The sequence below is a fragment of the Eumetopias jubatus genome, unplaced genomic scaffold (genome assembly GCF_037043125.1).
Source record: "Eumetopias jubatus isolate StellerSeaLion01/CBP00866 unplaced genomic scaffold, mEumJub1_p1.0 scaffold_14, whole genome shotgun sequence".
Taxonomy (NCBI): Eukaryota; Metazoa; Chordata; class Mammalia; order Carnivora; family Otariidae; genus Eumetopias; species Eumetopias jubatus.
In genome coordinates this window covers 12,445,888-12,452,192 of record NW_028274820.1, presented here as the reverse complement: position 1 = coordinate 12,452,192, position 6,305 = coordinate 12,445,888, and positions in this window count along the sequence as shown.

Here is a 6,305-nt window from a genome sequence, read left to right as displayed (position 1 = left end):
CTCTTGGTTTCAGCTCAGGTCATGATCTCAGGGTCATGAGATCAAGCCTGGCATTGGGCTCCTCACTCAGTGCAGAGTCTGCTTGGGATTCTTTCTCTCCCTCTCCCTCTGCCCCTCCCCATGTTTGTGTGCAATATATAGATAGATAAATAAATAACATCTTAAAAAAAGAAATAATACTAGCTCTACTATGGCACTGCACTCTAATATTTTTATTGTATAATTTTGTATCTTATTTCATTTTTTAAATGATAGTCATGACCCTCTAACAAGAAATCTAAAATGTGGGATATGGACAAAATATCTGAATAATACTGTACTACAAGCACAGCACCAACACACTTCACCTTCTTCCATCTTCTATCCATAGCTTCACTGCACTTCTTATCCTTTTATGATTTTCTTTTTTCTGTGATGTTTTTCCTAATGCTCCCTATTTATTGTATCTTCTGAAAATCTCTTAGTTCATTTTTAAGATCCCATGCAAATGTTTCTTTCTCCAGATACTCTTAAAGTAAAATTAATCATTCCTTATTTTGTGTACATTTGACATGTCTTTTTATGACTCAAAAAAAACCACAACCTTGATGTAATGTGTTTATGTGCACATCTTCATTCCTCAACATGGAACTTCTTGAGACCAAGACTTTTACTTACTTTTATATCCTCAGTATCTAGCATACAGCCAGAAAATTAGTAAGTGCTTAACAGATTATTATTATTTGATTATTTTTTATTTTTATGTTTTGAGAGAGAGAGAGAGTGAATGGGGAGGATGGGCAGAGGGAGAGGGAGAGAGAGAATCTTAAGCAGGCTCCATGCCTAGTGCAGAGCCCAAAGCAGAGCTTGATCTCATGATCCTGAGATGAGGACCTGAGCCAAAATCAAGGGTCAGACGCCTAACTGCCTGAGCCACCCAGACACTCCTACTAGTTGATTATTGATTGAATAACTGAAATGGTATTCAATAATATGCAGCAGCAAGGATTTTGAAGGAATGGTTGCAGTACTTACTACCCAGAGGAAGGCTTATGACTGGGGAAAACTACCTCAAGGAATGAACTTCCCAGTGTTAGTCTAATCATTTCATGCTCATTATCACCAATAGGTAGTATAGGTTAACTCTTTAAGAAACTACCAAGCTTTTTTCAAAGTGTTTGTACCATTTTATATACTCCCATCAGCCATATATTGTTGTTCTAATTGCTCCATATCCTCAGAAAAACTTGGTAAGATCAGGCTTTTTAATTTTAGGCATTCTAATCATTGTGGTTTCAATTTAAATTTCTATAATGACTAATGATGTTAAACATCTTTTCATGTGTTTATTTGCCATCTCTATATTCTCTAGAGAAATGTCTGTTTAAATCTTTTGTCTATATATTATTGGGTTATCTGTCTTTTTATTATCAAGTTGTAAGAGTTCTTTATATATTCTAGATACAAATTTTTGTTGTATGTATGTTTTGAGAATATTTTCTCCTACTCTGTGGCTTACTTTTTCATTTTTCATGTCTTTTGAAGAGCAAAGTTTTTACTTAATGAAATTTTATTTATTAATTTTTTAATAATTTGTACTTCTTATGTTATAGTCAATAAATCTTGGCCAAACCCAAGGTCACTAAGCCTTCTGCTATCTTTCTTCTAGAAGTTTCATAGTTTTAGGTCTTACATTTAGGCATACAATCTATCTTGAGTTAATTTTTATATAGGGTTCAGGCACAGATACAAGTTCTTTCTTTTCTTTTTTTTTTTTTACAAATATCAGTCAATTGTTCCAGTATTATTTATTCTTTCATGGTTAAATTGCTTTGCACTTTTATTGAAGAGTAACAGAGAATATATGATTGAGTGTACTTCTGAGCTCTGTATTTTGTTTTATTAATCAATTTGTCTATGCCTATATCATGCTGTCTTGATTACTATAGCTTTTACAAATAAGACTTTAAATCAGGTAGTATAACTTTAACTTTGTTCTTTTTTGCAGAGTTTGTTTTGCCTCTTTTTGGGCCTTTGTATTTTCATAGGAACTTTAAATTGGTATGTCAATTTGTACAAAAGTCTGCTGTGATTTTGATTGAGGCTGCATTGTATTTATAGATCATTTTGATAGTTCTGGAATCTTAATAATTTGGAATCTCCTGTTCTGTGATATATATTTATTTCTCCATTTACTGATATTTAAAAAAATTTCTCACATGACTGTTTTATATTTAGTGTATATTTCTGAAAATAGTTGGGCCTTCCTTTTTTTTCTTTTTTTTTTTTTTGGTCCAATCTGATCATCTTTTTTAGTAGAATGTGTAGACTGATTACATATAAGGTGATTAATGAGGTGGTTTGGTTTAAATAGACAATCTTGTAATTACTCTTTTTATCTTTGTCTTATTTCTTCTTTTTGTGCTTTCTCTTGTATTCATTGAAGAATTTTCTAATTTCATTTTATCCTCTCTGTTAGCTTATTAATTATAACTTCACTGTTAGTGGTTGCTTTAGGGGTTATAGTATATATCTTTAACTTAGCACATTATACAAGTAATATTATGGAACTTTAAGAATAATATAAGAAGCTTACTTAACAATATACTTCCATTTCTTCACTCCTGGCCTTTGTGCTATTGTTGTTATATGTTTAATTTCTATATATGCTATATAGAACATACATCATAATTCATTGTTATTACTTCTGTTTTAAACAGTCAGTTATCTTATAAATAGATTTTTTTAATAAGAAAAAAGTTTTTATATTATATCAAAAAGAATAAATAACCTAGGAATAAATTTAGCCAAAAACGTAAAAGATCTGTACACTCAAAACTGTAAGACATTAATGAAAGAAATCAAAGAAGACACAAGTAAACTGAAAGATACCCCATGCTCATGAATTGGAAGAATTAATACTGCTAAAATGTCCATACTACCCAAAGCAATCTATAGATTCTATGCAATCCTTATCAAAATTCCAATGGTGTTTTTTTGCAGAAAAATGAAACAAAAATAATCCTACAATTTGTATGGAACCACAAAAGACCTCACATAACCAAAGAAATCTTGAGAAAGAATAACAAAGCTACAGGCATCACACTTCCTGATTTCAAAATATGTTACAAAGCTATAGTAATTAAAACAGTATGTCATTGGCATAGAAATAGACACACAGATCAATAAGAGAGCTTAGAAATAAATCCATGCATATATGGTGAAGTAACTTAGGACAAAGTCTCCAAGAATATAAATGGGGAAAGGAAAGCTTCTTCAATAAATGGTGCTGGGAAAATTGGACAGCCACATGCAAAAGAATGAAATTGGACCACTATCTTACACCATAAATAAAAATCAATTCAAGATAGAGTAAGCACTTGAGTGAAACCTGAAACCATAGGACTCCTAGAAGAAGACACGGGGAGTGAGTTCCTTGACATTGGTCTTAGCAATGATTTTTTTTTTGTTTTGAAGGCAAAAGCAAAGGCAACAAAAGCAAAAATAAACAAGTGGGGCTACATCAAACTAAAAAGTTTCTGCACAGCAAAGGAAATGATTCACAAAATGAAAAGGCAATTTATGGAGTGGGAAAAAATATTTGTAAGTCATATTATCTAATAAGGAATTGATATCCAAAATATACAAAGAATTCACACAACTCAATGGCAAAAAAAAAAATAAGCAAGCAAGCAAACAAAAAAGACTAACAATCTGATTTAAAAATGGGCAGAGGAACTGAATGGACATTTTTTTCAAAGAAGACCTACAAATGGCCAACAGGTACATGAAAAGGTGCTCAACATCACCAATCATCATGGATCAAAACCAATTTGATCATTTTAAGACTGGTTTTTAAGATTTAGAGGTGGGACTAGTGCAGCCTTTGGTCTAGTGCTATTTTTTTCCTGGGGTTAAGGTATATTCTAATTATCTAGTGTCATATGGATATTTCCATAAGAGTTTTCTACTCTGGGTGTATGATTTTTATGAATAGTTCTTTCTGCTTCTTTCATCTGCTTCTTCCCTTCCCTTTGGGAATTTTTTTCACATGCACGTTCTAAGCAGTGCTCCACTGAAAAGTTGAGAGGGCAACTTGACAGATCTCTGGAGATTTTTCTCGATGCAGCTTTCTCCTCTTTGGTATGGTGTTCTTAATTTCTAGCTGTCTTGGCTTCCTCTGACTCCAAGTTCAGAGATGGCAAGGCTCTTGCTGGATGACCTTTTCCTGAGCTTGTTGCCTAAAAATTCTCTACAGCTTGTGTGTATCTCCCCTCTCAGGAACCACTGTCCTATGCTTCCATATATCTAATATATGAAGACCATTATTTATATAGTTGTCTGTTTTTTTTTAGCTGTTTCAGATGGGATATAGCGGTTACTCTATCATGGACAGGAGTAGAATTGTTTTACTTTTTAAAGAAACCTATGACTTCAAATAACAGATTATGATTATGTAAGAAAAAATGATTTCATAATTACTCAAAAATGTTAAGTGTAAAAATTTGCAAAACCAGTATTTAGTTCTGCTAAAAATAAGAAAGATCATGGTATCTAATATATTTCAAAATTAGAGTGAAACAGAGCTATACTTACTGATTAATTGATTGATTCATTCATTCATTAATTCTTCCAAAAAATACTTATGGAGTTCCAGGCACTGGGGACATAGGGAAAAACTAGTTGGATAGGGTGTTTAGATCCTAGTCAGTGAGATAAACACTAAAATAAATAAACAAAGAGATTATAATAAGTGTTAAGAAGAAGAATAAGACAATCACTGATCATTCTCTGAGCAGATAAGGAGTTAATAGCCAAAATATGAGAATAACCCATTTATAGGAAGAACTATGGGAAATAGTATTCTAGGAAGGGGGAATTAAAGGCCTTGAGATATAATAAGCTTGTGTGCTTTAGGAATGGGAAGAACACCAGTAGGTTGAAATGAATGTGCTGGGTGGTGGTAGAAAATGAAACTAGAAAGTCAAATCCGGATTGGCTTTATGGGTTATGATACAGAATTTGGATTTATTCTGAGCATAAGAAGAAGCTATGGGGGCACCTGGGTGGCACAGTTTGGTTAAGCATTCAACTCTTAGTTTTGGCTCAGGTTGTGATCTTAGGGTCATAATATCGAGCCCTATGTCAGACTCCATGCTCAGTGGGGAGTCTGCTTGAGTTTCTCTCTCCCTCTCCCTCTGCCCCGCCCCCCCAAATAAATAAATAAATAAATAAATAAATAAATCTTTAAAAAAAGAAGCTATAGAAGTGTCACAAGGGGATGGATGATATAATCTGATTAAAATTAAAAAAAAGAAAAAAAAAGATTACCCAGCTTCTATGTGGAGAATGGATCTTGAAAGATAAGAATAGAAACAGAAGGGTAAAATAAGATGCTATTGCAGCAGGCCAGGTGAGAAATTACAGGGGTTTGAACAGGGATGGCAGTAGAAGTAGAGAAAATTGGATATTTTTCAGATAGCTTTTAAAGGCAGAATTTATGAGATATTCTGATGTATAGAAGAATCATGCAAGGCTCTTCAAGTTTTGGCTAGACCAACTGGGCATTTCATAGTACATTTATTGAAAGGTGGAAAAAACAGAAGGGAGCCAAATGGGCAGTGGAGAGAGGAGAAACAAGAGTCCATTTTACACACACTAAACTTGAAATGCTTCTTAGATGTATAAGCTAAGAAGGAAAATGCTTAAATATACAAGTATAAAACTCATGGGAGAAATTCAGACATTAAAATGACAAACATCAGCAGATAGATGGTATTTAAAGCTATGACTTAAGATAAAAAAAGTAGAGAAGAAAATGTGGATTAGGAAATAGGGTCCAGACCCCTAAGCCCTAAGGACGTTGAACCAGCAAGAGATTAAGAAAGAATGGTTGGGAGGTAGGAGGACAAATAAGCAAGTGTGGTGTGAAAGAACCTAAGGTTAGTGTTCAACTATGTTGAATGATGCTAACAGGCCAGAGAAGATAGCAAAGCTTTACTAAATCAGTAAAAGGACAGAAAGTACCAGAGCTTTACTGAATCAAAAAGAGATAATACTGATGCAAATTAGGGCCACCTGTGAAGCATGAATAAATCACTGAAAAATGGTCCTAATAAAAATATTCAATAAAGGAGACATACGTGTTTTGATGAACCTTCTAAAAATAGTATCCTACACAGACACTCCTTTAAATTTTGCTCTCTGGAAGAATGATGCCTAGGGAGAGCAGGTACCTTTCAGGAGAGATCTTTACATTTGCCCATGAATATATATATATATATATATGGTATGTTGTTGCCTTTGGAGAAGGTTAATTTTCTGTT